Source organism: Choloepus didactylus, chromosome 9 (genome assembly GCF_015220235.1).
Source record: "Choloepus didactylus isolate mChoDid1 chromosome 9, mChoDid1.pri, whole genome shotgun sequence".
Lineage (NCBI taxonomy): Eukaryota > Metazoa > Chordata > Mammalia > Pilosa > Megalonychidae > Choloepus > Choloepus didactylus.
The window spans coordinates 76797140-76808604 of NC_051315.1; the positions used below are offsets into that span (position 1 = coordinate 76797140).

General features: G+C 36.9%; 1 pseudogene; it reads right to left on the reverse strand.

Annotated features, from left to right (window-relative positions):
• Nucleotides 1–2069: 2069 nt before the first annotated feature.
• Nucleotides 2070–3019, reverse strand: LOC119544785 (annotated as a pseudogene).
• Nucleotides 3020–11465: the final 8446 nt, after the last annotated feature.

Here is an 11465-nt window from a genome sequence, read left to right on the forward strand (position 1 = left end):
AAACTGACATTACTGTTGGCTGAACCATATCTACACATTGGGCATATGATAAATGGGGAAGTGGGGAAGGAGAGGGAGGAGTGGGCCTGAGGTCACAACTGTTTTGCCACCCTCCACCAGTGACTTAATCATTGTCATTATCTAAGGTTTCAAAGCCAGAATCCCTTGGCAAGTAATTAAGGAGTTACTAAAAATATGACCCCTTTTTCCTGTGGGCAAATTTAATGTTGTAGATTGAAGAAGAAAGTGAGAAGAGGTGAACAGAAGGATATGGTTTTTAAGAAGAAAACAAAAAGATTAAAACTGTGCTCCTGTTTTTCACACTGAAGGTCATGTGTGTCCTTGAGGTGTTTTGGTTAGCTTCACTTCTCATTACTGGTGATACGTTGATAATTACAGTGTAGAAAATTTTCTTTCAAAGTGAACATTTTGTGACTCCTGTATTTGTATGGGTTATTATCTCCGTATGAGTTTAGGTATTGTTGGAGCCTGTCTCAACCAAGTTTATTGGCAATTCCAGTCTATTTGCCAACAACTTAGGCAGCATTCATTTTAAACTAAAGTACACACCAATCCTGCAATTCAATCTTGCCTCAGGTTCATAAAGCCAATCAATAGAATCATTCAAATCCAAGGTTAACTGTTACATTGGAACCAACCTCACTCTTATTGATTATACTTTTATTTTTGCCTTATTAGGAAGAAAAAAAGGAACTTGGGAGTGCTGAAGGAAGAAAGGCACCATAAACAACCTATTTATGTCTCTTGGTAGCACCAATTAATTCATGTAATTTTTACTTCCAACATCATTCCAAATGTAATAGTGTGTCTTCTTGTATATAAGAATTATTTTTTCCTGACTGATGGTAGGCTTTCAAATACCAACTATTATTAGGGTTTTCTGAAAATATTGGAGGAACAGGAAGAATGGGAATAAATCACGTTTATTGCATATGAAACAGTCACAACAGATTTCTGTAAAATCAGAGAAGAAACAAAGTGTGTTTAGGGTCATTATTTCTAAGAATTAATCTTTTTAAAGGAATTTTAATGTACAGATACTGGCACTAGAAAAATACTTGGTACATTTATTCTCCATGGGTTTTTTTTTTTTTTTTCCCCTTGTGGACATTTTTATATCCCTTTTGTCTGTGTTGACAAAAGAAAACAGGTAATTGTAAAGATAAAGACTTATAGTATAAACTAATTCCATTTTCAGACTGGGTTTACTTTTCAAACTTTAATTCAACATAAGAAAATCACATACTATGTACATCAAAATACTACCTTCCCTGTGACTTGTTACAATTATTTAACACTCCCTTGCAGCTGGTGTTATAAACTGAATGATGACACCCCACAGATGATAATGAAATTACAACACATAAAAAGCCTACATAACTGGCATGCACAAAGTTAAGAATCTTAACCAATCAGTTTTAATTATTGAAATAATAATTTAAATTAAAACCTGGGTTGGATTTTTATGAGAGTCTGAAACATATATGGAGTGCTCTGAAAACTGTGAATCACATTTTCTCTTTATATTTGATATTCAACAGATTTACAGCAGAATTGCAAATGACCACAATAGTTAAGGACAGAGCTCTGTGCCCTCCCTCCAGAGTTGGCCCTTCTTCCGTATCTCCTGTTTTCTCACTTCTCCAGCTCACTTAACTTATTTTCCCTTTGATTCAAGTTTACTATCACATTGGAATCTTCATCAAAGCTAGGAGTCCCATTGCCTGGGCCAAATCTCTCTAGGAGCACCACACAGTAAATCCACTCAGAAGTCTTGCAAATTCCCAACGGTATCACAAGGGAATAGGGTATGGATCACCACTCTTCTTAGGATTCATGAAACTCCAGTTTCAGCATTGGGGGTTTTCTCTTCCTTCATTCAGTGCCCTCAAAGGAAATCAGTTCTCTCCTCTACCCTTGAACATTCCTCAGGAGCTCAGTTCTCCCCACAAAACAAGAGCCAGGAAGGCAAGCTGTTTACAAGCAACATCTACTTCTCAGCAGGCAATACCAGTTCCTCCTAAGACAAGGGAGAATAAAGGCCAATCTCTCTACTAGTAATAGAGGAGCAAAATTCAAATTAATGTATCAAAAAATCGTATTCAGTGATGTTACCCTTGAATTACATAAACTTTACAAGTAGATTTTACCTTAGATAATTTCATGAATTCTGCATATAATAACTAGATCCTAGTCTAAATCATTGGGTGATGTGAATAAGATGCAAATTGTGTTTATCTGCTATCAATAGAAAGTTAAGAGGGATTGTCTTTCAACATAGTTGGAACGAGTAGTTTCTGTTTTCCTATCGATATTGCTCAAAGTTGCTATTATAAATTTCTATCCACCAGTAATTTAAAATATTGCTGGATTAAGTTGTGTCAGTCTAGTTTATTTAGGGGTTTCATTTTCACTCTTCATTAGATTTTATGTATTTCTCATATGCTTGTTCACTCATAAATTCTGAAGGATTACCCAGGATCATCTTGATCAGCCAACCATCTTCATAACAAGATTTGCTGACGTCCTTGATTTTCTGCAAGAGCTTCGTTAATTTCTGTTACTTCTCTTGATAGAGGAGAATAAAGTTTGCTAGCAGCTGTCACGCTTTCCAAAGCACCAAACTCCTCTTATTTGTTCAGTTTTGTCCCATCCTCAGGAAGACTACAGTAAATGACATCTCCCAAATCTTCCTGTATAAAATTGCTGATTCCACTGTTTCAGTACCATTTTTTGTTGTTACCCATTCACATTTGTCTGTGAATTTCCATATGGAGAGCTGAGCAGGGCAGGTGCGCAGCATCCAGACAGTGCCCACCCCCAGCCCCTAGGGCCGCAGCGGGCAGGAAGTGGTGGGTGCCAAGGCCCTGCGCAGGTTGCAAGCAATGATCCGCAAGCTCCATGCCAGGCGCAGCGCTATGTTTGCAGGGGTGCAAGGGTGCAGAAGGTCGCCGTACAGCGACTTGGAAACCCGGCTGGCAGGGACTGGACGGCGATGGCGTCATCTATTAATTTTGACCTCTTCTTGTGGAATCTTAGCATTTAGTGACAGCACATTCCCATTATCACCGGAAAATTCCCCAGAAGGATCTGGGTTGCATAATATCTTGGCACAAATTCACTGTCAATAGATAAGGTGAATACCAAATCTAAATATACTGTTACATAACAAATTGGGGGGGGGGACTTCTCAGCTCTTCCCTTAATTCTTGGCTTTCATTCATTTATTTAACACATTTATTGAGCACCTTCTAAGAGACAAGTTGTACTAGGCACTATAATGCAGTGGTAAACTGAGAGGCAAGGTCCCTGCTCCCATGCAGCTTATATTCTGGGGAAGGAGACAATTAAGAAATAAAGAAACAAAAACACAGAGTGATTACAAATTGTGTCAGGTGCTGTTAAACAAATGAAAAGGGCTAAGAGGTAGAGATTAACTGGATGTGAGAGGTGGAGGCTCTTTAGATATAGTGGAAAGGGACAGTGACTTGGAGGAACCGGCACTTGAGCTGACCCCTGAAGGATGAAAATAAGCCAGCCACCTGGTGATCTAAGGGAAGAATATACCCAAAAGAAAGAACAACAGAAATCATACACTAAATACGTTATCCCAATCACAAAAAAAAAAAAAAAGAAAAGATCTTCAAAAATGCAAGTTATCAGTAAATGACAGTATAGATTCATACAGGAAAAGAAAAGGGAAAGAAATATAGGCCAAGATAGTTTTAAACAACCACTCATTTCAGACCTCCATGTTTTAAATTGGATGCCCAGTACAATTCATCCTAATTCTGAATTAGGAGCCACATATTCTAAGCCAAACCCAGAGCCAAAATTACCAGACTTTGTTGACATCCTTCTACCTGCAAGGTTCTTCTCCCTGGGCTTCCCTGTCAGAGTTGCCTCTTCTCTTTCCCCTAAGCTCTTTTTCTATATTTACTTTTTAAACATTAATCCCCACATTCCTATCCTTTTTTTTCCCTCTGTATAATATCCCTCAAACTTATCCATTCCCATTGACACCCATACATTTCAAACTCTTTCCTGAGTTCCCAACCCAAATATCCATATACCACTAATTTCTTCATTTGGATGTTCCACAAGCATCCCAAATTCAACAGAGCCAAAACTGAATGCATTACGCCCTCTCCTGCCCACACATTCCACACACTGCCTATTTACCTTACCTAGTACTAACATTCATCAGTTTGCTCATAACTGACATCTGGAAGTTGACTCCTACTTTGAATCCTCCTCCCTCACCTCCCATATCTAGTCACCCAATCTCCTGATTTTACTTCCTTAGTATCTCTTCAAGTGAACTTTAGAAATCAGTAGCAGATCATCCTAATCCAACTTGCTGAAATCTCCCATATGAGTAAAATTTGAGAACCATTGCAATATAAGTTTTTTAAACAGCTATTTCATTTAAGAAAATATGCAAGGTGCTAAGGGAAACAAGACGTAATCACTAATCTCGGATACTTTATAACTTAACAGAGAAGGGGATATTCCTTATAGGATTTAGATATTTTTCCTAAGAATGTAGAAATATATTAAAAATGCTTATGCCTGTTAAATGAAAAAATGAAATTTTGTAACTACATTTAGCCATCACTGTAAACTAAAAACCCATACATAGTTTAGATTTTATTACAGCCCATAGGAAGCCTTTGAAAAATTTTAAGAAATAATGTGTCATTATCAAATGCATATTAGAGAACTTATTTTGGAATTATGTAGAGTCAAGAAATTGGAGCAAAGAAAAAATAAAGAGGTTCTTGTGTTAGTTCTGGCAGATAGTGAGGTAGGAAAGCCTTTGAAGAAATAATGTGTCATCATCAAATGCATACATTAAGAAACTTACTGTGGAATTACACAGAGTTGAGAAATTGGAGCAAGGAAAAAATAAAAAGGTTCTTGCATTAGTCCTGACATAGGTAATGAGATAGGAAAGGAGCTTAAGAGGTTGAATCACTAGGACTTAATAGGATTTGGAGGTGGAAGGAGGAGGAAGAATCAAAGATGACTCACCAAAGTATCTAATTCAAGTACCTCAATGGAAGATGCACAGTAGTTTTTGTTATATACATAAGACTGTTTATGAAAAGCTCTAAGCAGCTATGAACATAAGTATGCAAATATCTATGAGTCCCTGCTTTCAGTTCTTTTGAGTATACACCTAGTAGTTGGATTGCCAGGTCATATGGTAGTTTTATACTTAGCTTTCTTAGGAACTACCAAACTATCAGCATTAATGGAAGACAAACAGGGGTAAGGATGCTTTCTACTGGGGTGAAACAATTGCATAGATGGTGCAGTCTCAAAAATTGCACCATATATCCAGGGCAAGAATCAGATGAATAAGAGCTGAAAAATAAATACGATCAGTAAAAGATGAGCTATTCTAAAGGTCTATAATAAGTTGAACTGAGGGTCAAAGAAGTGCTTTAGCACAAAGCCAATCAACAGTAAAATCTGAGGCAAGAGAGAGAAAGTGACCTCCAGAGTAAATTGATCAAGATAATCAACAGCAAAAATTTACAGGCTATACTAAGAAACCAGAAGATATGACCCAGTCGAACAAACTAAAACTTCAGAGGAGACAAAATTTGGAAAAATTAAGCAAAGATGTTCAAACAAATCTCCTAAATCAATTCAAAGAGATGAAGGAAAATACACATAAAGAGATAAAGAATATGAGAAAGACGTGTGAGCACAAAAAAAGAATTTGAAAACATTAAAAAAAAAAACAGAAATTATCGGAATGAAAGCACAATGGAAGAGAATAAAAAACACTAGAAATATACAAAAGCAGATTTGAACAGGCAGCAGAAAGAATCAGCAAGCTAGAAGACAGGAAATTGAAATCTTACAGACAGAAGAACAGACACAGAAAATAATGGGAAAAATTTGTCAGGGTCTCAGTGATTTGAATGAAGGCACAAAGCGCACATAGACATCATGGGTGTCCCAGAAGGAGAAGAAAAGGGAAAAGGGGCAGAAAGACTATTTGAGGAAATAATGACCTAAAATTTCCCAGTTCTCATGAAGGACATAAATATACACGTTCAAGAAGCACAGCATACTCCAAACAGAATAAATCCTAACAGACACATACTAATCAGAAAGTCAAATGTCAAAAATAAGAGAACCCTGAACAGCAAGAGAAAAGTGATTCAACACATACAAAAGAAACGTAATAAGGGTAAGTGTTGATTTCTCATCAGAAACCATGAAGGCAAGAAGACAATGGTATGATATATTTAAGATATTAAAAGAAAAACTGCTTGCCAAAAATGCTTTATCCAGCAAAACTGTCCTTCAAATGAAGGAGAATTAAAAATATTCACAGATAAAACAGAAACAGAGAGTGTGTTAACAAGAAACTTGCTCTACCATAAATACTAAAGGAAGTTCCACAGGCTGAAAGGAAAAGAAAAGAGAGAGAGTTTTGAAGGAAAGATTAGAAATGAAGATTATCAGTAAGGATAACTAAAAGTATAAGAAGAAAAAGAGACAATAATAAGATGTGACACAAAAAACAAAGGATAAAGTGGTTGAAGTAATGCCTATACAGTAATATCATTGAATGCTAATGATTAAACTCCACATCAAAGACACCAATTGGCAGAATGGATAACAAAAATATGATCCGATCTATCTACATGCATTTTACAAGAGACTTACTTTAAACCCAAGGAAACAAATAGGTTGAATGTGAAAGGCTGTTAAAAGATATTCCATGCAAATAGTAGTCAAAAAAAAAGAGCTGGGGTAGCCATACTAATATCAGACAAAATAGACTAAATGCAAAACTGTTATAAGAGACAAAGAAGAACACTATGTATTAATAAAAGGGGCAATCCACCAAGAAGAACCGACAGACATAAATACTTACGCACCTAACCACAGTGCCACCAAATACACGAGGCAAACATTGGCAAAACTGAAGGGAGAAATAGACATCTCACAATAATAGTTGGAGACTTCAATGTAAAACTCTTATCAACAGACAAAACATCTAGACAGAAAATCAATAAGGAAACAGAGAACCTGAATAAAGTGGTAAATGAACTAGGTCTAACAAACATATACAGAACTCTCCACCTCAAAACAGCAGGATATACATTCTTCTCAAGTGCTCATGGATCATTCGCCAGGATAGATCACCTGTTGGGTCACAAAACAAATCTCAATAAATTTAAAATGATTGAAATTATACAAAGCACTCTCTCTGACCATAATGGAATGAAGCTGAAATTCCGTAACAGGTGGAGAACTGAAAAATTCACAAATTTATGGAAGGATTTGGAGGCTTTAAACATCAGTGGGTCAAAGAAGAAAATGCAAGAGAAGTCAGTAAACATCTAGAGATGAATGAAACGAGAACACGACGTATCAAAGCTTATGGGATGTAGCAAAGGCAGTTCTGAGAGGGAAATTTATATCCGTAAACACATTTAAAAAGAAGAAAAAGCTAAAATCAAAGATCTAACTGCACACCTGGAGGAACTAGAAAAAGAGCAGCAAACTAATCCCAAAGCAAGCAGAAGGAAAGACTAATAAAGATTAGAGCAGAAATAAATGAAATTGAGAACAAAAAACTAGAGCGAGAATCAGCAAAACCAAACGTTGGTTCCTTGAGAAGATCAATAAAATTGACAAACCCTTAGCTAGACTGATAGAGAGAGAGAGAGAGAAGATGCAAATAAATAAAATCAGAAATGAGAGTGGAGACATAACTACCGAGCCAAGAGAAATAAAAGGGACCAAAAGAGGATACTACGAACACCTGTACATGAACAAATTAGATAGCCTAGAAGAAATGGACAAATTCCTAGAAACACAGTTTTGGTTTGGTAAAGCTGCTGGAATGCAATATACCAGATATGAGTTGGCTTTTACAATGGGGATTTATTAACTTACAATTGACAATTCTTAGGCCATGGAAATGTCCAGCTCAAGGCATTAACAGGATTATACCTGGGCTCTGAAGACAGGCTGCTGGCATCTGGGACACCTCTGTCATATGGTAAGGCATGTGGCTGGCATCTGCTGGTCCTTCGCTCCCACATTTCGTTGAATGGGGTGGGTCACATCTCAATTGAAATAACACAAAGAGAAGGTCCTACCCACCTTGAACGGGGTGCGTCACATCTCAATTGAAATAACATAATCAGAAGGTGCTTCCCACAATAGATGTGTACCCACAGGAATGAATTAAAGAACATGGCTTTTTCTGGGGTACACAACAGCTTCAAACTAACACATACACTTACAACCTAACTGACTAGAAGAAATACAAGACCTCAACAGACCAATTACAAGTAAAGAGATTGAATTAGTCATCAAAAACCTCCCAACAAAGAAAATCCCAGGACCAGGTATCTTCACAGATGTATTCTACCAATCATTCCAAGAAGAATTAATACCAATTAAGCTCAAATTCTTCCAAAAAATGGAAGTGGAAGAAACACTACCTAACTCACTCTATGAAGCCAACATCACCCTAATTCCAAAGCCAGATAAAGATACTACAAGAAAAGATGACAGACCAATTTTTCTCATGAGTATAGATGCAAAGACCCTAAACAAAAATACTTGCAAATTGAATCCAACAGCACATGAAAGGAATTATACACCATGATCAAGTGGGTTTTATCCCAGGTATGCAGGAATGGTTCAACAAAAGAAAATCAATGTAATACACTACATTAACAAATCAAAGGGTAAAACCATATGGTCATTAAGGCAGAAAAGGCATCTGACAAAGTCCAGTGTCCTTTCCTGATTTAAAAAAAAAAAAAAAACACTTCAAAAGATAGGAAGAGAAGGAAACTTCCTCAACATGATAAAGGGCACATATAAAAAATCCACAGCTAGCATCATACACAACGGTGAAAGACTGAAAGCTTTTCCTCTAAGATCTGGAACAAGACAAGGATGCTTGCTATCACCATTGTTATTCAACATTTTGCTAGAAAATTCCACCTAGAGCACTTAGGCAAGAAAAACAAATAAACGGCATCCATATTGGAATGGAAGAATAAAAACTTTCACTATTTGCAGATGATGTGATCCTATTATACAAAGTCCTGAAAAATCTAGAACAAAGCTACCAGAACTAGTAAATGACTTCAGCAAAGTGGCAGGATCAACACCCCCAAATCAGTAGTATTTCTATACACAAGTAATGAACAATTGGAAGAAGAAATTGAGAAAAACAAAAACAAAAACTCCATTCACAATAGCAACTAAAAAACCAAATATCTAGAAATAAATTCAACCAAGGACATGAAGGACCTGTACACAGAAAACTACAAAACATTGCTAAAGGAAATCATACAAGACCTAAATAAACGGAAGGACATTCATGTTCATGGATTGGAAGGCTAAATATCATTAAGATGTCAATTCTACACAAATCGATCTACAGAGTCAATGCAATCCCAATCAAAATTCCAACAGCCTACTTTGCAGAAATGGAAAAGCCAATCATCAATTTTGTTTGGAAGGGTAAGGGGTCCTGAATAGTTAAAAACATCTTGAAAAAGAAGAACGAAGTTGAAGGACTCATACATCCTGACTTTAAAGCACAGTACAAAGCTACAGTGGTAATAACAGTGTGGTACTGACATAAAGATAGATATATTGACCAATATACTTGAATTGCGAGTTCAGAAATAGACCCTCACATCTATGGTCAATTGATTTTTGACAAGACTGCCAAGTTCACACAACTGGGACAGAACAGTCTCTTCAATAACACAGCTTACACAAATAAAACACCTTACACAAAAAATAACTCAAAATGGATCAAAAACCTAAATATAATAGTCAGGACACTGTTCTAGTTTGCTAATGCTGCTGCTAAACAAAATATCAGAAATGGATTGGCTTTTATAAAGGGGGTTTATTTGGTTACACAGTTACAGTCTTAAGGCCATAAAGTGTCCAAGGTAACACATTAACAATCAGGTACCTTCACTGGAGGATGGCTAATGGCATCCAGAAAACATCTGTTAGCTGGGAAGGCACGTGGCTGGCGTCTGCTCCAGACTTCTGGTTTCAGAATGGCTTTCTCCCAGGACATTCCTCTACAGGCCACAGCTCCTCTTCAAAATGTCACTCTCAATTGCTCTTGGGACATCTGTCCTCTCTTAGCTTCTCTGGAGCAAAAGTCTGCTTTCAAAAGCCATCTTCAAACCATCTCTCACCTGCAGCTACTCTCTCAGCTTCTGTACAGTCTTCAAAGTGTCCCTCTTGGCTGTAGCAAGCTCGCTCCTTCCGTCTGAGCTTATATAGTGCTCCAGTAAACTAATCAAGGCCCATGCTGAATGGGTGGGGCCACACCTCCATGGAAATTATCCAATCAGAGTCATCACCCACAGTTGGGTGGGTCGCATCTCCATGGAAACACTCAAAGAATTACAATCTAACACTGATATGTCTGCCCACACAAGATTACATCAAAGATAATGGCGTTTTGGGGGACATAATACATTCAAACTGGTACAACCATAAAACTCCTAGAAGAAAATGTAGGAAAGCATCTTCATGATCTTGTGGTAGGCAATGGTTTCCTAGACTACACCCCAAGCACAAGCAATGAAAGAAAAAAAGATAAATGGGATCCCAAAAATTTAAAACTTTTTTGCTTCAAAGGACTTTCAAGAAAGTGAAAAGGCACACAGCCTACTCAGTGGGAGAAAATGTTTGGAAACCACACATCCAATAAAGGTTTAATATCCAGAATATATCAAGAAATCCTACAATTCAACAATAAAAAGACAAACAATGAAATTTTAAAATGGGCAAGAGAATTAAATACACATTTTTCCAAAAAGGAAATACAAATGGCTAAAAAGCAGAGGAAAAGAAATGCAAATCAAAACCCAATGAGATATTATTTCACACCCACTAGAATTCAAAAACCAGGAAACTACAAGTGTTGGAGAGGATGTGGAGAAATAGGAACACTCATTCATTGCTGGTGGGAATGCAAAATGGTACAGATGCTGAGGAAGGCAGTTTGGCAGTTCCTCAAAAAATTAAACATAAAACGGCCATATGACCCTGCAATTTCACTTATAGGTATACACCAACAGACATCTGCACACCAATGTTAATAGCAGCATTATTCACAAAAAAACAAAAGGTGGAAACAACCCAAATGTCCATCAACAAATGGATGGATAAACAAAATGTAATATACACAAACGATGGATTATTCAGTCATAAAAAGAAATGTTCTAATACATGCTATGACATGGATGACTCTTGAAAACATGCTAAGTGAAATAAGTCAGACACGTACATGAAGTATCCAGGATAAACAATTTCACAGAGACAGAAAGTAGGTTAGAGGCAGGGAGATAAGAAAGGGGAGTTACTGCTTAAAGGGTATAAAATTTCTGTTTGAGTGATGAAAACATTTGGTA